The 27,151-nt window shown below is 41.9% G+C and overlaps 1 long non-coding RNA gene across 1 annotated transcript in view; it reads right to left on the reverse strand.

Annotated features, from left to right (window-relative positions):
* Nucleotides 1-26,885, reverse strand: part of LOC306781971 — a 40,210-nt gene extending 13,325 nt beyond the window's left edge. The window contains exons 1-2 of the long non-coding RNA XR_013772245.1: nucleotides 26,793-26,885; nucleotides 16,042-16,124 (exon numbers count right to left, since the gene is read on the reverse strand). This is a non-coding gene — a long non-coding RNA (uncharacterized lncRNA). The remainder of the gene's footprint in view (nucleotides 1-16,041; nucleotides 16,125-26,792) is intronic.
* Between the last annotated feature and the right edge of the window lie 266 nt (nucleotides 26,886-27,151).

Raw genomic sequence — 27,151 nt, forward strand, 5'->3', positions numbered from 1 at the left:
TAACCCTATAACCATCCACCCAGAGGTTTACACATCTGCTTTGAATTTATAAGAGCTTTGACGCACGCTGACCATATTTCATGCGTTTATCTTTGACGGATGCAGACAAGTTATTTCAAATGTTGTCTCTTTGTTCCCCACAGAGTAACACGGTCATGCCAAGGTTGTATTTGGGGTCATCACCCTAAATAAGCCTCTCCACTCTGACTCCTTGAGTTAACAGGACACTGTTTTAGTCAATCACCCTCCCTCCTCACCCTCTCTCCAGCAACTCATCATGTTGGTCACACAGTGTCGGTTATTTGTATGCACAGTACCCCTAACTATCTATAAAATCCTAATTCCAACCCCCGCAGAGTAAAAGAGAGCAAATGCACCTCTTGACCCCACCACATCTCATTCCCTGAGATCATTCGTTAAACGCAAATTGGAACTGGTGGGCAAAAAAAAAAAAGGCAGATGGCGAATGGGAAACTGAAACAGTAATAACAATAAACATTTATATCCCTCTGTGGCTGTATGGGAAAATCTATACTGTACAGCCTTCATACAATCATGAAAAAAGTATCGGTCAGAGATGCACGGCTGCACAGCTCTCACTGGAGCTTGGCATGAATGTATTCATCATACACTGTTGTTGCATCCCAAATGGGGACAATCTTAAAAGGTGGTCCTAAACATAAAAAACAGTTTATCTTCATTTGAAGCACTGATGCATAGTGGTGCGTGTGTGTGTGTGGGTCTAAGAGATGTACAGTTTATATATTCATGGCTGACTTTTATAGCCATGAAAACGAGGCCCACTAGTCCACGGTAGCAAACAGGCAGATATTATTCCATTTCATCACCATGAGCTTATAGCACAGTGAAGCTGAGTGTTGACAGTTTATTATAAACCATCCCCCAAGACGAATATGTGTGGTCAGAACTGAACACTATGCATACTCATTAGTCTGGAGTGGTCTTTTTTTTCAGCAGATACAAAAATGTTGTTGTTTGACTATTTGGGAAATGGTGAAGTAAAAATAAAAATAAAAAGATGAGTAAATTCAATTCAAGTTGTTTATATTTAATTGGAATATCATCGTTTTATTACACTCACATCTGTTTCAAACTTTGTATTAATGTGTATTTAAGTAATGTAACCGTGGCAAGCAAAATCAGACGAGTTTTTGATTTGGAAATGGAACAATTTGCTGATACTGAAGTCCAACATGCTGGCTGAGCTGTTGCTGCACCCCTGAGATGCATTGCTTACGGATTGGCTCCAATATCTTCCTATTAGATCAGCACTTCTTGTGAGCAATGTGCCTTTTGCTACTGCAGTCATTTATACATTTGTGCAGGCCTGCTGGAATGTTTCCCAGCCCAACAAACCAAATGTTTTTTCGTAAACTCCTGCTGCATTAATGCAGGATACATGTACCTTGGTCATGCTGTAAAACAAAAGCATGGGTGGGCACGCACAAAGTGTCAGGTACAGTGCAGAACAAAAATCTCCTAATCCTCTAACTCTTTGCTATTCATAATTATTTCACAGGGCAGCCGTCCCAAAGACATACGGCCCCTACCCTGCTCAGCCCAGTCTGCCAAGATCCTACACTGGGTTTGATGTTCCTCCAACATCCTACAGGGTATGATTATTTCATTCCTTTTTTAACATAACACATCAATTATTCAGCCTTTGCTAGACCAGATTTGATATATCTTTTTTGATTTTTTTTTTTTGATTTAGCAAAAATGACTGCATGTGTGTATGGGTGTGCGTCCACCCCATCTAAGGGGAGACTGAATATAAAATGTTCCGCAAAGATAATACCTCATGCCTTGGATGATTGATGGATGGTGAAGGGGTGGAGTAGAAGCAGCAAAAAAAATGCAAGTTCTCTGGATAAGTGATGGCTGCATTAGCATAGGATGGCAAATGCTCCTTTCACTCTACAATAAATTGCCTCCCATTCTCAAGGCAAACTGTCCGCACAACAAGTGTAACTGTGACAGTGTGCGTGTCTGTACGTGTGCTACATTCTTGTACTAATTCTGCTGGGTTTGTAGACTGTAGTAGCACTGCATCAAGCACAAGAAAAAAGATTAGATGATTATACAATGACACCTCCAGGTTTTGCAATGCAGTTACCGTACTTTTCGGACTATAAGCCGCTACTTTTTACCCCACGCTTTGAGGCGTCGGCTTGTAGTCCAGTGCGATTTATATATGGATTTTTCCATAGCTTTTCTCCGCCACAACAACAACCGCAACTTCTGGTTCCGGTCTAACACAACATTTACGAGCTCCCGACACAGAACAGTTGCTACCAGCAACCCCTCTGCTACCAGCTGTTACTGACAGGGTCGCTACAATATGGATGAAGTACCTTTGACCTACCTCTCACTAGGACTGTTAACAAAAAAGGTTGAACGGCAAGATGCTTTTAACAGTACATGTCCGACTCGCTCAAGGACCCAAATGCAGACTCCGGACAGCAGAGTTATATTGCAAACCAAGATCATTTATTTCTCTCACTCAAAAACACGCACACAAAAACACGCATTGCGCTGTCCTCCGCATCTCGTAGTATCCCAGCCTTTCGGAACCCGTTGGTGATGGTGGATTCTTTCACACTGCTCCGCGCTGTTAGGATCCACTCGCAGACTTGAGAAAATGCTGCTCTTCTCATGCAGCGTGTCTACGTTGCTCATAGCTCTGAATAGCATTTACGGCTAACTGGCTTGGCCAGTTGCTGCTAGCACAACAGCTATTCAGAGCTATGAGCAACAACAAGTTATTGACTCATTGCTTTTCGTTTGGTAGCCGTGAGAGACCTTAGTCTGTAATGCAAGTATGTCTGCATGAAAAGATGTACAAAGATATATTATATATTCGCTAATGCTAATCGCGGTTAGCATTTCCCCATTGGCCGTAATGTTAAAATTAGCTTAGAAGCTAGCGACATGTTATGATGTTCATAGAAGAAGAGAACTTTAGTACTGTTAAAAGCATCTTGCTGTTCAACGGGCACACCTGCGGCTTATAGACCAGTGCGGCTTATCTATGTGCAAAATATTTTCCTTTTAGAAATCAGCTGGTGCGGCCTATATGCCCGGGCGCTCTATAGTCCGGGGAGTACGGTAAGTCAATTTCAAATACCCACTGGGCAGCAATCGTAAACTTTTACTCTATAAATGAGATGAAGTCCTGAAAGTTAGAACTTAGTCCCTAAATCATTTCATTGTTAAATTAATTAGCTTGTGATGCACAAGCCTCTCATTAATTCATACCTTTGCAAAAATGATTATTTTATCCTTTGGCCTCATTTCTTCTCTCACTCCCCCTTTCTCACCATCCCTCTCCCCTGCCATTCCCCTCCTGTCCTTACATCCTCATCTTTGCTAATGAGCCCACTTAAATCCATGCCAAAACACAAACAGCAAGAGAAGAAATAGCTACAATGCTTACTGGAAGCTCTGTTTGTTAAAGGATTCATCATGTGAGCTGTTTTCAATAAATAATATATGCAAACGCTGACTTTTGTCTGCAGACGAGACTTCGGGACATGAATTATGCATTGTTATTTCTGGATAGGGCAATACCGGGACAGTGTGGCAGTGTGGTGTGTGTGTGTGTGTGTGTGTGTGAGAGAGAGTGTGTGTACCCTGGTAGATACAATTTCTGAGGCTTACAATCACATCACCTATGTAGACACAACTCACTGTGATTACAACTCTGAATAAATTGTTTGATGTGTAAATATGTACACGATCCTCACCTTAAGCTCCTGGAGGCTCATTTTGACTTTGTGTTCAAACTTGACTCCAAAGGATCACAACCACTACCCTTCAATTAGCAGTTGTAGTTCATCTTATGCTGATGAAGTCTCACGATTGGTCAGATGATTTAAAACAGGATTCATATATGAGTTTTCACTCATTTGTCCTGTGTGTGGGAGGTGGCCCTCCCAGCACATTTGTGTTTACAGTATTTTTTTTTCCCATTTGATCCCTACTCTCTCCCTTCTTTCCTCTTTTTTTCCTGCTGTTTCCTACTCTGTAATCACTACAACAACAAAGGAAGCTGCGTTCCCGCTAGACAGTGGAAAGGTTCCACTAGAAATGCTAAATGTGTGTGTGTGTGTGTGTTTTTAGGCTTCTCGTCTGTTGTCACCGGGGGAACATGAGTGGAAAAACTTGATTGAAAATCAGGAAAAAAGGGAATAATTACAAAGAGGAAAAAGGCACCCATCCACCCGCGACAGCAACCATCAGTGATCTCTGCTGTCATTTCATTCCGCAGTAAATAATTCATCAAGAGAAACAAAAGGGGAAACAAATATGCAAATAAATCCCGAAAAGGCCAGTAACATCGGCCTACCGCCACATGGGAAGAATAGTAGTGGATTATTATCATGGCAGGTTATGACTGTGATGAATCTGAATTCCTCATGTTTCATCTACCTTGACAGTACTGAAGTCACACATGCACAGAGAAAGAAAAAAAACCTGGAGGGATTTGAGGATTTGATTGAGGAGGGAGGGATGGAGGGATTAAGGACAAGGGGAATGGAAGGATCGAGGGAGGGGGGAGGAGAGGCAGGGAAGAGGGGTAGCAGACATTGGAGGGAAGAAGAAAGAGATTTGGGAGGGGACTGGAGGAAAGGAGGGAGGGAAGCTTTTGAGGGTGTATTCGACAGTACTGTGAAAGGTAGCCATCAAGAGCTTTGATGAAAAGTGCAGACCTTCTAAAGCTTAGGAGTGACAGCATATGATTTGGTCAAAGCATGAAGCTTTTCAAAGGTAGACATTCTCACTCCTATTTTATCTCTCTCAGGTTCAGTGTAACTTTTGGGCTGAGCTCTGGCAAAATTCAAAAATTGGTTTGACAGATTGACTGCATGTGATATTGTCCCTGTGACTTACCAACAGTAGGCCAGCTGGAAAAGTAGACATCCTGAAATGAAGGGGAATTACATACGCTGTTTCAACAAACTGTCGTAGATCGGCAACTATGCTGCTTTTATTGAGGAAGTGACACAGAATGCGGAATGCTGAATGCTTAAAAGAAACCTCATTATCATTGCCCTCGGTTCTTTAGCCATACAAAAGTGCTTAATAAAAGAAGCAATGCATGACAGTTCTTTTTAAGTTCTTATTTTAAATGTATTTCAAGGAAGAAAAACACTGAATTTACCACATTTTACAGATTATGAAGTCACTTTTTCCCATCCCTCATGCTACAAACACAACCCTTATGGATGTTATATGCGTTTCCTCAGTTGGCAACACCTTAACACGCAGCCACTGCTTTGCTAATGGCCACCTAGTTCTTTTGGAGTGGTGCTTGAGGCGTATTAGCAGTTTGGCTGGGCAACAGCAATATGGACAGGCTTTCTGAGCCAACGGTCGTTAAAACTGAGGGTTGAGGTTTACTGTCCCAGGTCAGTGGTACCAGGCAGCCTGTCAGATGATACTAGTGTGTCATTTTCACACACACACATACACAAATACATTATGTTGGAAATAGCATGCAATTTAACACCTACGCACATAGACGGACAAACACACTCATGATAATGCTCTTTACATGTAAAAGCATGCATGTGCACAAAATTGAAATGACATGCCTGTGAGGCTCTTGTCTGATAATGGTGTCTAGTTCACTCTCTCACACAGTTACACACACACACACACACACAGATAATAGTGTCTAATTTAGGCCCTCATATCTGTAGAGTTCTCCAGAGGACTAGACCTCATCAGGAATATATTGGTGACCTACATACTAGGAACACACACACACACACACAGGCATAACTGCAAATGATTCTATACTAGAACACAGACATCTACAGTACAGGCATCTGCAGCACATGCATGCATGCAGAAACAGGCACAGAAACAAACCTGCACACCCTGCGTGGAACTAAGCCCACACAATCAGATACACACAGACATGCAGGCGTATAGACATGTCCATAAGATGTACGTGTCTGGTGCTACCCACTCCACAAAATGTACACAGACATACGGTATGCAGGAAAGGATGCACTCCCACATCTTCTTTCAAAGGTCAAAAACTATTAATAAACTATATTGAAAACGGTGATGTGAAAAGTTCTGCACATATTCAGCTGGTTAAGTAGGGGTCAAATGAAGTTTTAGCCTGCTGCTTTATGTAGACCGGTCTTAAGAAAAAATTGGTTAAATGGACTGTTCTTGTATTCTAGTCTTCCAACCACTCAAAGCGCTTTTACACTACATGTACTTCACCCATTCACACCCATGCATACACTGATGGCAGGAGCTACCATGCAAGGAGCCACTTGCATGGTCATCAGAACTATCTGACATTGATACACCGCAGGAACAGCCTGCGGGAGCAATTTGTGGTTAAGTGTCTTGCACAAGGACACATCGACATGGACTAGCAGAGCCGGGGATCGAACCGCCGGTCCTCTGATTGAAGGATATATATATATATATTATTTTGATTTTTTTAGAATGGTGAACAGATCAGAACTACTTAGTAGGTGTCCATCATCAGGAATTAATGGACACTCTGCAGCCAGTCAATCGGGTATTCACCCAGACCATAATATAAACACAATTATATTTTTACATAACAGTAATCGTAAAGGGTCTTTGACTTTGTCAATAAAGGGCGCCCAGGCACCGGTGGTTGATTTGTTGGCACTATGCATTGTTGACACTAACCTCTCATGCCTGAATGCTGTTTTTGGTGTCTTTCCACTTTAAGTGGCTGTACTTTTCTGCCCATAGCAGATCTGCTAATGATATGATACAGTAACTGCACCGTGTGTCTGATGTCTGATGGGGAGGACTGGAATCGCTGTATATATGCTGTAATGCATTCTGTTGGCACCAGACAGACCTCCAGTCATCATTCATCATTCATGGGCATCGTCTGTCAGCTTCACAGTCTACTAAATGTCGACCTGACGGAGGGCGAGAGAGAGAAAATCTCAACAAAACATGCCAGAAGGCCTGACTCATAGTTATCACCACTGCAAACACCTCGGCAGAGACTTCAGAGACTTTGACCAAAGTCAGAGACACAGACATGTACACAGACATACTGTATGCAGGAAAGGATGCACTCAGAGACTTTGAGTCAGAGACTTTGACCAAGTAAGAGATAAAGAGAGAGAGTGAGATGACATGACAGAGAGAAAATTAAGGAGATGATTATTATTACTTTGATAACATGGGTCCTAATATGTTTGAATGATAAGAGCCAAACTACATTCAGTGGCATGTTAAGCCCCTGCTAAAACTTATCTGCCAAAAGGTGGAGACCTCCGCTGACATATGAGTGACTGTCTGCTCAGCACCATGTTTATGTGAAGCTCAAAGACCCTACCACACACACTAGTGGTGGCTACGTATAATGGAGAAGGAACTGAGGTTGGACCACGACTGATCTAGAAATAGGCATTTGAACCGGCATGGAAACACATTAACTATTTTCACGTTTATGGGTGGTGAGAGGGACTCGGCTCAATGGCGGAGAGGACCTGACTCATACATCGTGCTGTCCTCACTTAGCACCGGAGCTAAGATGTAATGCCAGCTTTTGGAGCTGCGGTTGGAGAACAGCTGATGGAGCCCTCACTCACACTGTCCTATCTATTGTGTCTTTGCAATATGTGACAGTGGATTGTGTTTGGATGCATGTCTGTCAATAGAGACAGTGGGGATTGAATGACTGAGACAAGGAAATGATTTGATGTGTTGATTTGAACAGGTATTAAAGTCCCAGTGATGCGGACATTAGAGCGTCTTTAGCTTCTGCACTGTGATGTGTTTCCCGGTGACATAGAATATTCGAGCTGTGTACAGAAACAAGAGGGATTTAAATATAACCCTTCTCATTTGAATGGACCAACAAAAAGTAGGTGGGTACAGAATGCCTTTATCTGACACACATGCAGTGTTCCCTCGAAATGTTTCCCAGAGTCGATCCTGCTTCCCTCACAGAATGCGCCTAGAAGGCAGCACCAGTCACTGATTGTGTAATTATCTGCTGCCTTCATGAATCAGATGCTAATTACAGACAGATTCTGCACACAAATTGAATGAAATTTGAACTGTGCTTTCATGTATATATATCCTGCCCTTAGAGGCAGGGAAGTTGAAAGTTTGAACTTAACAAGTTGATTGAGATGTTTATTGTATCTGAATATCGGACAGACTCACACAAGGAAGCTTCTGCCCGAGGAGGACAACATTGATGCCTACTTTAGTAGTCACAGGCAAGAACATAGAAGCGTGTTTGCTAAAAGCAACATGAAGCCTTCCGTCATACATAGAGGAATGCAAAAACAATAGTGGAAGAGCATGGGAAGAAAAGTTAACACAACAGTCTGCAAGTACTTATACTACAGTATAACAGGTTGGAGAAATAAAATACCTAAAGTACATTTCCGCACAGCCTAAAATGTGTCTGGAGATTCTTGGTCATCCGTTTCCATCTCACGCTAAACAATTTCTACCTGTTAATTTATCATAACTGTTTTTCAACATTCTTCCCAAATATTTAATCTGATGTAGGAGTGTGTGTACATGTATCTGGATGCACTTGAATAAACGTGTATTCCTTTTTTGAAAATATTCTTCAGTGTATGTCATTATGTTTCTTTTGATGCAGATTTGTACGGTTTTATATTTACTCTCGTCATCTTTAGTTAGTTTTACTGCGTGTATAGAGATCATAATTATTATTATTATTTTTACAATTATCATATTTTGGTATGCCAACTGTCTTTCTGTTCCTTTATCTACTATTTCCCTCCATAAATGCTTTAACACAAATGCAAACTGTCATGGCAATAAGGCAGGTTAAAAGGAAAGAAAATGAGAGCGGGTGCAGTGTGATGATGATATGTCTTGATTCCATGTTATTTAAAAAAGAAAATGAGACAGAAAGCGAAGGAGACGCTAATTTAAAGGGACAGAGAACGTATGAGAGACTGACTGACTGACGGACACAGAGTAAGACGAGGACAAGAAGGAACAGACAGCATTTTGTAATCATACATTCAGTGTGTGTGCTACCAAAGAGCTGAGCCACTGTTACGTAAACCAGAATGAAACATTCATGAGCAAACCATCGTCTCACTCTCAACCCATTGGGAGAGTGCATGAATGACCCATATGGTGGGTTGGCAGAAACTCATCTATGGCAAACGGGAACACTTTGAAAGGTTCAATGAGCAAAGGCCCGTATCAAACCCAAAGAGAAAGACAGATGTGTGCGAGGGTAGGGAAAAGGCACAACCTTTATTGGCATGAATGGAAAGGATCATCTGTTGCCGGAGCAGCTATACGGTTATATTCTAAACCTTAAGGGAAAAAGTAGCGAGGGGGGGGGGGTGAGGGGAGAAGAAGAGGGACAGAAATGGGGGGTACATACTGTAAGGAGTAAGGGGGGGAATGAGGAGAGAGACAGGGATTAGGCAATAAAAAGACAGATGAGATCAAGAGACAGCTCTGATGTGCTCAGGCAGCGTATGTTTTCTGTGAGCAAAGACACACATATGCACAAACGTTGTGATGTGGTTAGCTGTGACTTTGTCTCTGACTGGGTGTATATATGAGATGTTTAGAGAGGGGCTGTACTGTAGGAAGTTGTGCCAGATCCCCAACACCACACCCCACCATCATAAGGAGAAGGGGACTTAGTGGGCTTTGGGCTTCTGTTGTGGTTACTTTAATGCTCTCCCTCTCTTTTTTCCGTCTCTGACTCTCACTCCATCCCGGTCTGTGCTCCCTGTCTGTTTCTCGCTCCAACGCTCTGTTTCCCTTCGGCTGTTTCGCCGCATTTTCTTCTCTCTATATCCATCGATCTTTCCCTCGTCCTTAACCCCTCCATCGCTCACTTTCTCAGAGGCAATACACACAGATGAAAAACATTTGCGGTGATCTAACGGCATGGTATCTGCATTCAAGTCGGCAGTGTAAATGTGAGTAGAGCTTTGTTACAGTGTGTGTACACTGGGATACTACGAAGTGTGAGTTTTCGGGAAAAGTCACAAATGTTAAAGAACCTGATCTTTCAGGCATGTGTTTGCCTACATTTTGTAAAATGAACACAGGAGGCGTTTAGATTATGACTGTAATAAATATAAGAACCTCCTGCCAGATAAACCGCATGGCTCTGTAATCATAAGGTGGTGGGCTTCCTTGAGGTTTAGGGCTTCAGTTGTGGTTGCTTTGTACTTCAGTGTAGGGCTGGGCGATAAATCGATTTAATCGATTAATTCGAATGTGTGCTTTAAGGCGATGTGTTTTATTGAAAATCGAGAAAATCGCCCCCACCCCTTTTTCCCGTAGTAGAGTGCGCGCGCATTGTTTACAAACTAAAACAATGGCGGCCAGCAGCTTCACTGCTGGCCGCCGCCGCCGCCACCTCACAACAACAACCCAGCATTTTGGAGACATTCACCAACTGTACTCCGCATGAGAAGAAGAGTGCCCGGTGGAAAGCCATCACGGATGCAGTCGCGATGTATATCGCAAAAGATATGGTGCCCATATACACCGTGGAAAAGCCGGGGTTTATTCACCGTCTCAAAGCTTTGGACCCCAGGTACGTGCTACCAAGCCGTAAACATTTTTCTGACGTTGCCTTGCCTCGGCTGTACAATAGTACACGCCAAAGGATCTCTGCGGAGCTGGAGGGGATGTCATTCTACTCCGCAACAACTGACCTGTGGTCCAGCAGGTTGACCCAGACACCGATCCACTTGACTGGTGGAAGCGTCACCAACTTAACTTTCCAAGGCTAAGTACTTTAGCAAAGAAATACCTCTCTGTGCCAGCTACAAGTGCCCCCTCTGAGAGGCTTTTCAGTGTGTGGGGGGGGCATTGTTACATGCCACCGTGCATGCCTGAAGCCAGAGGTAGTAGACAGGCTTGTCTTCCTGGCAAAAAATATTTAGAAAAAACATGCACTACTGTTTAATACTGTTGGTTATGTTGTGAATGCACTTGATTTTGTTTACATGCACTTATTTACTGTGCAAAATATGTTATGTTGATGTTAGATCAGATGTTGCACTTTTGAAAATGTGAATGTTAAAGGGTCATATACATTTTATTTCATGCTGTGTTTGTATCAGTGTATTCAGTTAGAAAAGCTTACTGTAAAAAGTTACATTTGCACAGTTGTTTACAATGGAAGGCTACTATTTAATGCCATTTAATGTTATGTTTAATTTAATTTTATATTTAAATGATTCAGGCAAACAAAAGAGTGACCAAATACTTTTTGTATACTACAGGCACCTTTCTACAATGTTCAGGTTTTGTTTGCACTTTATTTTTATCAACCTACTTGGGAAAATCATCACAAAATAAAAGAAAAAATTGTTTTCAACAGCTTCTGTCATCTGCAAAAAATTTTGGGGGAAAAAAATCGATTTAAATCGTGAATCGGATTTTTTGTAAAAAAATCGGAGATTTTTTTTTTAGGCCATATCGCCCAGCCCTACTTCAGTGATATTCTTTTTTTTTCTGGGATTATCATGACGTTCACTCAGCATTTCTCCCATCACTCAACCTCTGCCTCTCTCTCACCCCCAGTCCTTTTTTCTTTCTCCCACAAAGTGTGATTTCAATATACTTTCATGACTTGAATATGATACGTGTGTACGATAACCAGAGCTACATTTTGTCCTTTGCTCTTATAGTTTCTTCCCCCCTCCCTCCTCTTTCTCTCTGTTCTTACATAAACCTTGCTTTGTCTGAAGAAAAAAAAGATGCCATATACCCTTATTCTAACTTAAAAGAAATTGTTGACCTGCCTTCTGTGTCAACATAGTCAAACAGGCTGGATGAAGACTCTTAAGATCTGAGTAATCGTACACAGACACCGACACACATGCGCTCCCCCACACCCACACATATACTGGGTGATTTTATACACACATGGAACCGAACAATCTCATTTTCTGTCTATATAAGCGCACACAGATGCGTGTGTATGTGTGTGTGAATAAGAAAACTACTATGACCTCCTTTGCCATGGCCCTTTCTGCTCATTGGGGTAATGCATAAGTGACCTTTGACCCCTAATACATTCTATGCCTGCTTTCCACTGCTGCTCCCTGTGTTTCTTTCCCCCGATCTTCTGTGTTTTTGTTTGTTCTCTTCCTTCCCATCTGTCCGTCTCACTCAGTCTCTCTTCCCTAATGAGACAGGGACTGTCCTCCCTGTGGGGAAAGAGGTCGCAGCCCCTGACACACACACATAAACACACAGATTAGCATACAGACGTTGACTGCACACATGCATACGCATACACATGCATACGCAGGCAGAAAGGACACATGCAGACATGCACACATTCATGGAGATAAAAGGACAAAACCCCACCACTACCGCCACACACTCACACACACACACACGCACATGCACACACTGACCCAGAAATCCCATCTCTAGTGTGCAGAACATCAGTTAGCTGATTATGCAGCTACCCTCTGCTAGCCCACGAATCCATGTTGGATATCTGCCTTTAAAACCCCAAAATCCCAAATGTCTTTTTGGCACATCAATAGAGAATTATATATTCCTAAACAGTAGGACTTGCATACATACAGCTTTTCACAACTGTCTCATCTCATCATGTCAGAGAATGAGCCTATTTGGAAAAAATACACATTCAGGCAAACATTTCACACTAAAAGCATCCAAAAGTAACATTTAGCTGTCACACTGAAATGTAAAGATTACAGAGGTTCCCCATCATGATTTGTTTTTCCATCGATCAGCATATATTCTATAAATATTGTATAAACAAGTGCACATATGTTATTTTCATAACAGATCATGACAAATGAAGCTGTTGGTCAACTCGCCCACAATCAGCAGCAACTGTTTCACACTTTGTTCAGTGACAGCAGGTGATTGGCATCTCAAAAGTTTAACACCATATGGTAAAGTAATGCTGATCTATTCCACAGAAAATGTTACAGGAGTGAGGATTTGAACATTCCAACACTTAAATGGACATATGACTTGACACATTTTGATCATAAAAAAAGTACATCATTTTATACTATATTGTATTACTGTGGAAATACTTCTAAAAGGTCTGTTTTCTTACTTTGGATATTCCTAACGACCTGTCTAATGTAACACGGTGAGTGGTGAAGAGTTATCAGGGCAAATCAGAGAGCACATGGTCTGATGTCACATGGATGAGTTGATAGAATCACAAAAAACCTCACAGTCTGCCTTCTTTCGCTGCATACTCCATTTAGAAGGTAGACCAGTCAGCAGCAGCAGCTGCAGCAGCACAGAAACTAACTTCAGATCACTCGACAAACACTTTGGCTCGACTGTGTCCCAGAGGGCTGGCTTTATAGATTGCTGCACTGCAGGGGTGAGGAGTGGTGACCCCAACAAAGATTGCTTGCTAAGCACATAGGCAAAGTAATCTGGCTCTATGTGTGCGTGTCCACACATGCAAGTGTGTGTACATACACCATATGCTTGTGTATTTGTCATCATGTGCCTGAGCATGTCTGCAACTGTGTGTGTGTGTGAGTGTGAATGTGTGTGTGTGTGCTCGCCTGCTTACTGAGAAGGTGGTCCCTGTTGCATGTCCATTGATAATGCCATGCATTGCCTTTCTGCATGTTTGAGCTTGGTAATTGAAAGGCCATCTGTGGTCTACTGGGGAGGTTCAGTAAAGGGTAAACTACGAAGCTCATTATTTCAGGGGAGGGTTGCCCTTGGAGGCCAAAACAGATTAGTTTGTGTCCAGTTTAACCTTCAGACAACTCAATTACTCCAGGTGAGGTGTATGCATGTGCAGTATTCATGCATGTTCTTGAGAGTTTGTGCACACTTGCATACATGTTCTCAAACAACAGCAATAAAACAAAGTCGAGCTGACCTGTAGTCCTCGGTGGACAGAACCTGCTACCACTTTGTCAAGCAGGCAATGCTGTCTCAGCCAAAACTTTGTCCAACAGCACACAAAACAAAGAATTTGATTACGCAGTGAATGAGTATGTGCTGGTCTGCCTCGGTCCGTAAACATGGAAACAAGACATGACCTGCATGTCTCAGCAGTTTCATGTGTAAGCTGAGCTCTGTCTGTGTGTGTCCTCACGGTTCTCCTGTCACTCCTCAGGCCTACAGAGCAAAGCTTTCCACTCTATCAGAGTGTCTCATGTCTGCGCACCGGCACATGTGTATCTGCATTTACATGCATGTGTGTTTCCATCTGTCTCCCGTCACCAGCAGTCCTCTCTGCACTATTAGGACCTGTTAAGATCAAAGGTCATTTCTCTGAAGGTTAAAGTTGACCCTTCAAAAGGTGAAATGGTCTGGTGTGAGGTGACGTTGAACAAGCACACAGCTGAAGGCTTGACAACTAACACCTTTGTGAACTTAGAGAACATCCCATGTGGGCGGTCAAGACTATATTCTATATAAAGATGTACCGCAGTTTTCTTTTATAGGTAAAGTGACAACGGAAATTGCTCTGAGAGAGAAGAGGTTACCAAACAAAAAAACGAAACAGTAATTTAAGACTTACAGTTGCCATAATTATATTACAGCCCCTTATGGATATAATTTTTAATATCTCTCACTTTGGCAACTCCTTATGGTGGTATCATAAAAGACAGCGTGACAGACAGAAATGCACGCCCAAACGTTTACCCTCAAAGATCCAACCAGGGGACACTGGCATGAAACAAATAAAATCAACACATGAACTGCACCGCCATGTTTATTCCTTTCCACAAACCAAAATGCAGGCCATCAGAATCATTTTAAAAAATCGTATCACATCATTTATAGGCCAAATGACAGTTGAAATATGCTGTAGCTGCTAAATTAGCTGTTTACAATAGAAGGATATTATCAAGAACAACAAACATCTCAGTAAAGGACGAATGAGTGAGAAAGAGAGATGACTCATTTAGAAAGGTCTCGTGTCAGTCTGTGTTGACAAGAAGACTTGAAAGGGGAGGAAGTCCAAGTTCACCCTGGAATTAAAGATAGGGTCTGTGTGGCTTACATACACAGACATCCGTTAACATTCACACACAAACACACTCGCGCACGAGCACACTCTCGCACACACACTGCCCAGACAAATATCTCACCCAAGCACCAAGTCAACCCATTCACCCAGCCCCAGCAGTTAAAAACAAAGTTTTCCCCTCCAGCTAAACTCAAGCCTCACCATAATTGAGTCTGCGCTTTCAAGTGATTTTATTGAATTCCACTTCACTGCAGTATTTTTATTGTTTTTACTTTGTTTTCTATACTGCTGCACTGTTTTATTGTGTGTGTGTTTTAATGTTTGATACCTTGGGAGGACTGGTGAAATAAATGTCATCATGCGACTATACATTATCTTCTTTATGTTTTGTTTTGATGCATCTCGTGAGGATATTTGCTGCTATCACTGCTGGGATATTTGCAGTGTTGAGATATGGCTACGGCAATGCAACCACGACACTTATAACTCGTGTATTTACTATATTCTATAAGTGTGATCAAAGCAAAAACATAACCAGATTTACCATATGATCAAATGAGGAATCCATCCATCAAACTTAAATGTGTGTGAGTGTCTTTCTGTCTGTCCGGCCGTCTATTCCTTTGATTTTTCTCGACAACCTTTCATCTGATCAACTTCCCACTTGGCGGATGTATTGCTGAGCACCCAAGGATGAGCAGTGTCAAGTGCGATCACTTGAGGTGTATGGGACACATCTATTAACACTGCGTTATGTGCACACTGTGTAGTGTAGTGAGAGGGGACCCCTATTAACTGTTTCACTGCCAAAGGGCATGTTGGGTACAGCTCGCTCTCCGTCAACATTGCTGGGGGATGCAGCTATGGCAGGTGTATAGTTTAGGACCCAAGGAAGTTCAGTGTTGAGCGTGAAGTTTTATTGATGAGCGGTTCCCGAGAAAGCAGCAATAACGGAGGCCAAGCGACCGGCCCGTTCGAACAGGCACTGCAGTAGGAACCATAAAAATGGGAGGCCACCATACCTTCATTTGTGTCTGCATTGTTGCTTAATCATCAGTGGCTATAGCTGCGCAGCCAGGGGTCCTAGGGATAGGACACAATGCATCTAAGAGATGAGAAAAGACACAATTAGTGTCATTAATGTGCTGTAAAAAAGAGACAATTAAGAGTCTCCTTCTCTTACACATACTGTACATATATATTTTACATACCACAAATGCACATACAGCATATGGTTATAGAACATAAAACAAACTGGAAACATCATACACTGGTTCTATTACCCAGTACACATCGACATACACACCCAGATACACAAAGCTTAGACACGCATAATGAGGGCTAATATAAGGCTCTCAGTAGATGTTATCACAAAAGAACGAAGTAATGTAATCCAGCAGGGAAAGAGCCCAGAGTGAACTCCTGCTGCTTTTCTTCTCCTTTATTGTATTGGTCGGGAAAAAAACTTGGTGGCCAAGGCAATAACTTTTTTTTATTGTTGAATGAACAAAACCCTGGTGCATGCAGTAATCAATAAATGGTAATGTTATTGCCAGTAATTGTCCAAAAACGTTCAATAACAGCTACCTCCTTTCTCTATTTCTCCTACTTAATGTGTGTGTTAACAGTATCTCTGAGGCATCTTTGATCAATTTGGCGCACATTCCTTGATCGTCCCGTTGTGCTTTTCGACCCTGAACTACTCACATTGGTGAAAGCGCTAAACCTCTGAATTTACTCCCAGCCCACACAAACACAAACCCCCTTAACCCCCAGAGTGTGTGTGGGTGTGTGCATACGTATGAATGTGTGTCCATCTTCTCTCCAGTTGAACAGGATGTGGGAGGTCAAAGGACAGGGTCAAAGGTCAAAGCCTGACTAAATAATTACCAGATACTCTTTGCAATGAGAAACACCCACACACAGACACACACACACACAATCAAACACACAACTTCACGACTATATGGGTTGTTATTTTTGAAATGTCTGGACAGTGTCTTCCTCTGCGACCCCCTTAGCTTGTGCACACACCTTCACCTAAACACAAACACACACTTGAACGTGCTCTCTTTCCCTCCCTGTCTCACTGGCACACAACCCCCAACGCCCCCCCCCCCCCGCCCCCAACCCCCACTCCCCCCTCACACACACATAATTTCCGAGCCTGAGTGCTTGTCCCACTGACAGGCTATCAGTCAGGAAACAGAGGGGCGAAAAGGAGACGAGAACAAGAGCAAGAGGCAGGGTGGCTAGATTTAGCCTGTCAGTCACGAAAGGTCAAGGGTCGCACTGAAAGCCCATTGACATGTATGCACACACGCACATACGTATGCGTGCACTCAAACACACACATGCACACACGCACACACACAGTATTCATCAAAACAAGGTCAGAGGTGGAGGGCAGACAGCTGGCTTGGTTTACAGAGAGAAAGAGAGAGGGCAGACAGCTGCGTAGTTTTACTAGCGTCTGCCCCTTAAATAGAGACTGGAAGAAAGTTTAAAGAGGGCACAAGTGAATGTTTACAGCAGGGCAAGGAGGTGCAAGCACTTATTTCAATTGTTTTGGATGAAGTTGATATCTGTAATACACCTTCAAGAATTCACGAGCACACTGAAAGAGAATCATTTGATCAGCGAAAAGAGGGACCTTGTAATGTCATTGGATCAGATTCCAATTTTTGTCTTGATATTTTTGCAAAACTGCTTCGTCTTTTTCTGGCATCCTTTGTAAACTGTTAAACAGAGGCAGGAAGCAGGTGAAACAAAAACAATCCCCCAGCCAAATCCTCTGTTTTTCACTCTATATCACTGTGGCGCACATAATCATCCAGATTAGTCTAGACTGGAACACACCGATCCAACCCTCTGTCTCTGGACTACAAACCTCTGTCCTTTTAAGTCCACACCCTGGTAATTAGCACCATAATAAGAAGAGATAAGCAAAGAGACATAGGCAGAAAAAACACTCACACACACAGACAAATGAGTAAATCCTCACACAACCTTGCACAAAAACCACGTCATGCATTGGGACAGGTAAGGTTATACACAGCGAGACATGCACTTCCCCAAGACGTCCACTAACCACAGGGCCCACTGGTCAGGTATTTGTGCTCACAAGCTCTGACCAAGACAAATTAGACCTTTATTGTCTCTGACTGCTGGAGAATTTGGCCGTAAGGCGAGAGAGAAACGAGTTGAGATCAGGTGGAGGGAGAGGATAGAGGACTCTGCTGTAGATTCTGATGGCAATGGCTGGGTTAGTGGTTCATGGTCAGAATGGACTTATTTTTCATGTAGTCATTTGAGTGTAAGTGTTGCTCACTGCCTTATTTGTTCAGTTAAGGTGGAAATCTATGGTTGTTCTGTGGTTACAAGAGCGTTATCTGCTGACACAGAGATGCCATAAAAATAAAACAGAATCGTACTTTGTTGTACTGGTTGAGTCACTAGTATGGAATATGGATTTGCAATTGAGAGTAGCAAAATGCATTTGTATGAAAATGTCCTGTATGCCACTTTGCATTTGTTTAGTCCTCCCAGTAGGAATTGTTTTCATGGAGTACCATTTTCACCTGCAGGGACCCCACATGGGGCCCCGAGGATGAAAAAGCCAGATTAATGTGATCGCTCAGGGCAACACAAAAAGCCAGACCGTACTGAACAACATGGGTGGTCAAGGTAGAGCGGCCAGGTGGGTTAAAAAGGAGGACCCGAGGTGAGGAGAATGGAGTGGAGCGTGTGGTCGACACAGCGGGAAACTCAGTGGTCATTTCACCCATGGACACACACCAATTGATAGACTTACTGATAAAATGATAGATGCATGGTTATCCAAACATGGAGACAAACAGCATGACAGGCCAGTAGCCAGATGAACAGATAGGGATGCATGCAAGGCTACAGTCACACACACACCCAGACACGCACAAACAGAGATACACAAACTGGTCAACCTGACCAGACAGGCTTTGCTTTGCCTGTGGGGATGATCAAGGGTAAGCTGGGATACACGGTGATTAATCTTATTGATGTTGCACTGTCTGGGTCATAAAAACGACTCTTTTCTCACTACGCATGTAAGAGTAATGCTTTTTCTTGTGATTTTATGTTATCATCTCATCTCCCAACCCACCATTGATCATTTGTGTGTCTGGGAAAGGTGAATAATAAGTGAAGGTTTGTGTGTTTAAAAATTCAACGAAACATTATACCGTATAAAAGCCCACACGTTCGGTGCAATGCAGGAAATAGGAAAGCAATGCTAGGGTTAATATTTCATTTGCAAGATCACTTATATTTTTTATAAGGCTGTGTCAAGAACACTACAAAAGCCATCCATCTAACAAGTAATTTCATCTCACATTCAGCCGTCAAGTCTGTGTGGGACTATTTTCATGGCACACCTGCTCACAACACAGTTTCTAATAAAACTCGGCCCCGTCCCACAGGACAAATAAGACACAAAGCACTATGGATGTTTTTAATCTAAAGAAATGCTAATGCAGTCACTCGCCTGTTTACTAAGCAACCTTTAAAACACACCTTGCACCGAAGGCGATGAGAACTAAAAGTTGATACAAATCATTCTTATCTCTCAAAGTTGTTTGCAATCGCAATAAAAACAAACCAGATGTTAACTATCAGATTTCAGATCAGCATTGTTAGTTTTACTGTTGTCAGAAGGAGAACCATCTATACAATACCCAAAGTAGTTAGCTTATCAGATTTACATCCATACAGTTTCAGGAAGACAATGCATGGTAGGCCCATTAATAATAGAAGTACAGCAATAGCAAAAGAAAATGTCATACAAAACTCATTCAAAGATGATGATGATGATGACCACAGTCCCACCTACATGAGAGTTAATCTGCAATATTTATTTTGGGACTCGTAGGACCCATGGACTCCAAATCTAATTTCTACTATTTGGGTGAAATAACAACACTGGTTTATCCTATAAATTCTTGAAAAAAGATATATTGGAAACAACCAATAATGCAAACATGAATCCAATCACATTGGCAGATTTGACAGCAAATGTTTTAGGCAACACGATTGCACATAAAGTCAATAGAATACTGAAATTATTTGCCCATAATTCACACTTTCTGCACAGCAAAAACATTACTGATTTAGAAAAAACTAAAACACCAGTACAAGATGGACACAGGGAATTTAGTGCCTATTGAGGCTACTAGCTAGAGCACTGTGTATTCATATTCATCTGAGCCAGACTACAATAGTGCATTATTACGATGTGGTGTGACAATCCAATCTGATGGCAATAAAAGCTCCACCCAACCACACAGGGAGTGGAAAGATTTCATGCAGACGCCTTCTCTCTTGCTAAACCAGGCGAAGGGAAACGACGCTTGGCACAATGGCTCTGTTGTATTATTAGCCCCTCAGAGGAAGCTACAATTGTCGGATCAGACTCCAAAAAAAAGAGTAAAGTAAGTCTGGGAAAATATCAGCTTCCTGTCCATGACTTCAGGGTTTAGCCTGAGTAAGTGGTTGCCTCTGCCTTTCTGCCTGTCTCACTGATTCACACACTCTCTGACCCTGTGTCTGTCCCTCTCACTCCAGTTATTTGGCTGGCTCCTTGTTTACTCAGATCAAACTTGTTAGGGAAAGCCAAGTGAGTTTAAACAAACACATGCGCGCACACACCCAGACACACACCGATCAAAATTAGCTAGCATGGAGGCACCACAACACATCAATGCCAAAACACCAAATGCACCAGTGTCTGATTCTCTTATGGTACAACAGAGATTATTGCTGTAATTTATGCTGACATGAATGAATCATTTCAATCTCTGTGTGAGACTGTGTGTATGCACGTGCACATGGAGATGAGATGGTGAGGGAGGCTGAGAAAGTGATGGGGAAATGAGACAGAATGTACTCAATTTATTATCATTTGCTCTAACGGTCAGATTTGGTTTCCGAGGAGCTCGTCTGAGCTTTCATCGCTCAGTGGGAGCAACAAGCTCTCAGAAATGAGAGCGAGCGAGAGAGAGGAAATACCAGGACATTGCCTTCCAACTTATCTGGTTGGTAGCCAGACTGTATCTCCCCGGGGCAACACACACTGTCTGTCTGACCTCAAGTGAACTCAACTCAACTGCAACAGTAGTCTCACTGCTCCTGATGTGAAGCTGGAGGAGAAGGGGTTTGAAGGGAGCTGAAGACAGCAACAAAGATAGCACGGAGGGGAGCAGGATGGAACAAACTCGCTTTACATGTTCCTCGCAAAGAGGCAAAACTCGAGTCATCCTCTCCATTAAACTGCTGTGAAGAAATTTGGTAACATCAATGCAACTCAAAGAGCTAAAATTAGTCAATATTCAAAAACCAATACATTGCCCATCAGCTGGAATTACACACAACATACAACAAAATCACGTCATGTTGATTGAGAATATATCTTAGAATTACTAATGAACTGCATATAAAGAGATAACAAAACGGTCACATTCAAAGTCATCACATACTGATGCTTGGTCAGACCCCTTTTGCCTTTGGAAGGGCCACTTTCTTGAGGACTGGGTATCCCAGGGCGTCAAGCTATGGCGCTCCACTACGGTCGCAGTAAACGCGGGGTTCAAAAACACTTGCTTAGGTTTTGGGAATGCATTACAGTTGGGCTTAAAATAACCACGTAAACTAAGTAAAATGCAAGCAACATAAGTTGGTGATTGGACACTCCATGCAAGCAACATAAGTTGTAACATAAGTTCAAAAACTGTGTAACTTGAAAAATAACTCAACAACACTTTTGGTACACGGACACTGGTCTCCTGGGTGAAAGTCCTGTGTTAGTTTGTCAGGTCCACTTTCCCTGCCACCAACAGTTATTTGGGTTTTTATACTATCACCATCAAATATCATTTTTTACATTCATGATTGAGGTATATTGTAATTATTAGTGTTGCACCATTTTCTCAATTTGTGTTGGTTGGAGAATGACAGTACACAAGCTGATTCAAATAAATGTATGATTTCTTGTTCTACTTCTGATGCTTGCTTTTCTTCTTCTGTTATTTAGCATCAACATATTTATTCATCCTAAAGCCAATGAAGCATAATTTAAGTTGGAAATAAACCAAATTTGAAAGGAAGAGAGAGATACAGAAAGACAGATTGATGTGAAGGCAGAGAGTAAATGCACGGGGAAAATGTACATGGAAGAGAACAAAAAGATTTGAGTTTCACGGTTTGGGAATGACAAAAAAAGAGGAGGATAGAGTGATAAAAAAGCAAGTATAGGGAGGGAGAAAGAAAAGGAAGGCGAAGGAGAGTGGGTGTCCATCAGAGTAAGACATAGTAAGGGAAATGATGGAGTTGGCACCAGAGTGCAAAGGTAGAAAAGGGGAGTGATGAGTTTGGAAGAAGAGTTCAGCAAAGGCCTTGGATCCAATCAAAAGGCTGTTTTTGATTCTGTTTTTCATTTCACCTAAAATAATGTTTCAACAGTCCCTTGCTTTTATAGCTAAACATCAACCGTGGTCTTCGAATGGGTACTTCTTTTGTGCAGAACACTCCATGTGGCCCCAGATGAACTGTGCAAACTCACAACTGTATGGGGAACCGAGCACTGCTGGATTAGCTAACCTTGTTTCACTCCCATGAAGATTTATTCACACTTTTGGAGATGTGGTTTTGAGCTAGACACTTGACTGTTTGACATTGCTTGAAATATTTCAACCCAAAATGGGACAGCAGAGTTGGTTGCGTGAATATTTAGTCATGGGGAGCCCTGCATCAGTGAACCTCATTATTTAGAAGTATCAGTGCATCAGTGTTGTGTTTACATTGAGAGTTTAGTAACAAATATGGATTGGTAATGTTAGACAAGACTGACATGCTATCATAAGTGAAATCAAAGCCAAAGGTAATTTATGTTATCACAATATTTTCATGGGTCAAATATACACAGAATGTCTTTCACCATCACTGCAGTTTGGGGGATGGGGTGTGGCATATATACCACATTAAACAAAACAATTGTTTCTATTTTCTTAAAATTTAAATCAATATTTGTTATCCATTCTATGAATGGAGAGTAAAGGAATATGAACGGGGCACAGTATGTTCTGTTCTTTGCATCACTTGTATCCTGAAGAGATAGAAACCCAAACCCTGAAAATGTTTCTAAAACTTTTTTAAAATTGTATGTAAACAACCTGACTTTTTTGACAGCTCATTTCACATTTTTGGGGTAGAATTCTCCATCAAAGCATTAAAATGATGCTATGGGACACAAATGAAAAAGCCAAGAGGTGCATTGGTAGCAACCCTCATAAATATAGGATACATTACTACAACAAATAATTACTGAAATTTCAGCTCGGTCCACAGTAATTCTCATGAGAAATAAAATATGGATTAGGATCGAGATAGAGCGTGTGAGTGGTGGAGGAAAAACAGTGAGTTCTACAAAGTGTGTGAGGTCTCAGTGGTAGCGGTGTTTACCAAACTATATGGTCACGCCTCATTACAAGCACAAACAGAAGTGTCCCACAAGCGCAACAAGGTGACATCAAATGTACACGGTGTGTACAAGTCCTCTGAGACAAACTTGTTTTTCAGAAGCAGACCAAAAATGAAAAAAAAAAAAAACTTTCCTTCACAGGCACAAACACCAATGTAGAATTTTCTCAAAAATACAAACTCCTGAAGATACATGAATGCACAAATGTTCTCACATGCACACACGTGCAGTGCGGCTGTCTGCCTCCCACATGCAGTGTTTGTGACGCAAAGGAAAAGTCATTAGACCCGCACTTCCTCTCCAAACAGAAGAGAAAGAAGAAAAGGCCGTCTTACATGAAACACACAGGAAATGTGTGGGTAACTGCCTGTGTGTGTGTGTGTGTGTGTGTGTGTGTGTGTGTGTGTGTGTGTGTGGTGTGACTGTTTGTGTATTTGTGCACATGCACGTGTATGTTCCCTGATCTGAAGTTCTGCCCCTCGGGCTTCTGACCAATGTCTCGTAATTGCTTGCCTTTGATTGCTTTCATTGAGTAGACTACAGCTACGATTACAGACTATTACAACACACAGCTAAGGGTCGGCCTGCTCAGCAGACAACGCTGATCTTGTGGGTTCAGCATTTGTCTGAAGCGTCTCCCCGTTATTTCCACATTTAGACATGACTGAATTACATTTAACTGGAGAGTACCCACTTGAGTTATGTGATGTCCAATTCTTTATTTTACGAATCAGCATTTTAAATTGAGTAACAGAGGTGACTGGACACTGTAAGAACTGAGCACATTGTTAATTTCTGTAAACACGTCCCAGATTCACCTTCAAATAATGACAGATTGTGAGCGTTTCAAAAAATAACACATAACACGCACGGTAGGTAGCTCTGAGCTTTTCATTTGTGTGCTGGATGTGTTTTTCAAACAAGGCAGCAAACCGTAAAATATCTTAACTCATATATGGCTTCAACTGACTTCACAAGTTTCATTTCTCCCTTTGCAAAGGTACAAACAGTTGGCAGCTTCTGCTTTTTTATGGAACTTATGGTTCTAATTGTGTAACTAATCAGTTGACAAGTAAGTGTGTGTGCGTGTGTGTTTCTTGTGTGTCTTTGAATACATGTGCTATCATTTTACATACCACCCAAACCAGCACTTCCTTGTGTTTCTGAGTGAGTGCATATTTATCTGCATCATCAGTCAACATCAACAGTCAGCGATACTGTATGTGTGTGTTTGTATATGAATGTAGTGTACTGTCTAAGCATGTTGAATGTGTGTGTATATATATAAATAAATGACTGACACGAAGTGGCAAGGAGGACAGAAAGAACAACAGGAACAGGAGTGCAAGAAATCCAAAACAACAAAGACAGGGAGAAAACAAAAGATAGAAAGAGGCAGGGGTGAATCCTGAGGTTTGGACATCTGCTGAAGCTTCAGGAAACTCAATCACTTCATGGCTGAAGGTGGAAGTCTTAGCTGTCTGCACTAAATCATGTCAACATACAGTACACACACACACACACACACACACACACGATGTTGTGAAAACAACACAGAAAGGTGAAGGACAGTTTTTCTGACTTCCATGGGGAAGAGTACGTACTCCCCCTCACACACACAAACACACACACGCACACACACACACACACTCACAAGTGGAATAATTTGGACACTGTCTAATCTCTGCATACCTCTGCCATGAACATCTGTCTCCTCAGTAGGATCCAAACCGTTTATAAACATGCAAAGGCAGGCTTACAGGCAGGCTCGCATGTAGACACACACACACACACACACACACACACACACACAATCTCTATTTTTCTCTCACTCTATCACACATACACACCTCACTCAGATGAAATAGATGGCTATATTTGGCCCAGTCTCCATGTGTTACTGGTTCAGTATTTTATCACTCATCATCTCTGTTTGTTTGGGTGGGTTTTTATACCATTTTTAAAATAGAACTATCCATGTTCATACAATAAGTTAATACTGATCCTCATGCAATATTAAACTGCATTATGTTGTTTCTCAGGTGTATAACTTTCTTCATTGCTAACAGCAAACAATGGCTCAGGTGCTGTTGATTGGCATGTGAAAAGGGAAAAGGGTATGTGCGTGCAGAGTTGGAAATCCCCCCCCCCCCCCCCCCCCCACACCAGCAGACACAAAAACATGCAGATGTTACTAACTTTAATCTTTAACTTTTCAGCTTTAGGGGGAACAATTTGCTTTGCACTCTTCAAAGGGACAGTTTTAGTGTTTTAGATTATAATCTTTAAAACAGGTTTGGGTGATGTTTGTGTGTGTGTGTGTGTGTGTGTGTGTGTGTGTGTGTGTGTGTGTGTGTGTGTGTGTGTGTGTGTGTGTGTGTTTCCCTTTGCATCTGGTTGCTCTCTGCTGGTCTCAGTTATTCTGTTTACTCAACCACGATGAATCTCAGTGTACAACAAATATTTGTCATAAAATGCATGACAACCATGTCCTCATGTAGTTGAACTTCAAAACGTATGAAATCCTGAAAGCGAACTATATGCTGCGGTGGGACATGATGAGGAGAAAGTTGATTGCAAGGTACAAAGCAAAGAAGCAGATGAGGCCTAAAACAGAATACAGCCTGACCATTTGGAGATGTATAGCATCAGCTTGACTTAAAACAAGTAATCAGTGTTTCATCATCTTCACGTCCACAGTCAGACTTGCTTTTGTGGGTTTATGAAATTCATAGGTCTACATTTCCTGTTTCGACCCGTAAACAACCTACATGTGCACACGAGTGCTGTGACGGTATCATTTTTAACTTTTTCAGAACTGCTGTAGCTGAAATGTCAGAGTCAACTGTGGGAAACTGCACAGAGTTGGATGCATAATGAAGGGGAAGTACCAACAGACATAACTGTCTGTTGCAATTTCCCTTCTGTCAGTAAATGAATAGTTTTATATCTCCCAGTCCGGTATATACAGTGTCTGTCTACTTTGCAATGTATTTATACATTTACTTTACTACTTATTCCTCATGTTGGGGTCTGGTGGGGAAAAAAAAGAAATTAGCTCACATTTAATTAAACCAGTGTTCATTATCAGGCATTTCTCTCAAACACTGCTAAATTACATATGTATTCATGATTTGTATCCATTTTTTATGCATTCAGTAACAACATCTAATTACATCATAAATGCAAGGAACACGGTAGCTGTAATTTAAAAGGTTATTAATGTATATAGCCAGTAAAAAACACATTAGCTTCGTGCCTTACCTTGGCACTCCAATTCCCCTGTACATTCGAGGTCTGGAGCCAGTGAGGATTCCTCCAGTGTTAATTAAACCGTGTGTCTTGGAGAGAATTAAGGTCGTGATCTCCCAGACCTCACCACTCCCACACTTCCTGAGAAGAAAAGAGAGAAGAAAAGAGACTTAATGAAGGAATAAAAGGATGAAATGACTTAATGAACTGCCTAACGAGGCCTGCGGCCGTTTAATAAGGGCTTATTAAAGCTCAATTAGAGCAGTAATCCAGCTTGTTTGGAGTCAGTCAGTGTTGACTTGTGGCTGATTGTGTTTTTATGGTTGCTGCATAAACAAGGAAGCATCGTCATTCCGCAGGAAGGAAGACAA

Source organism: Melanostigma gelatinosum (assembly GCF_949748355.1).
Source record: "Melanostigma gelatinosum genome assembly, chromosome: 9".
NCBI lineage: Eukaryota > Metazoa > Chordata > Actinopteri > Perciformes > Zoarcidae > Melanostigma > Melanostigma gelatinosum.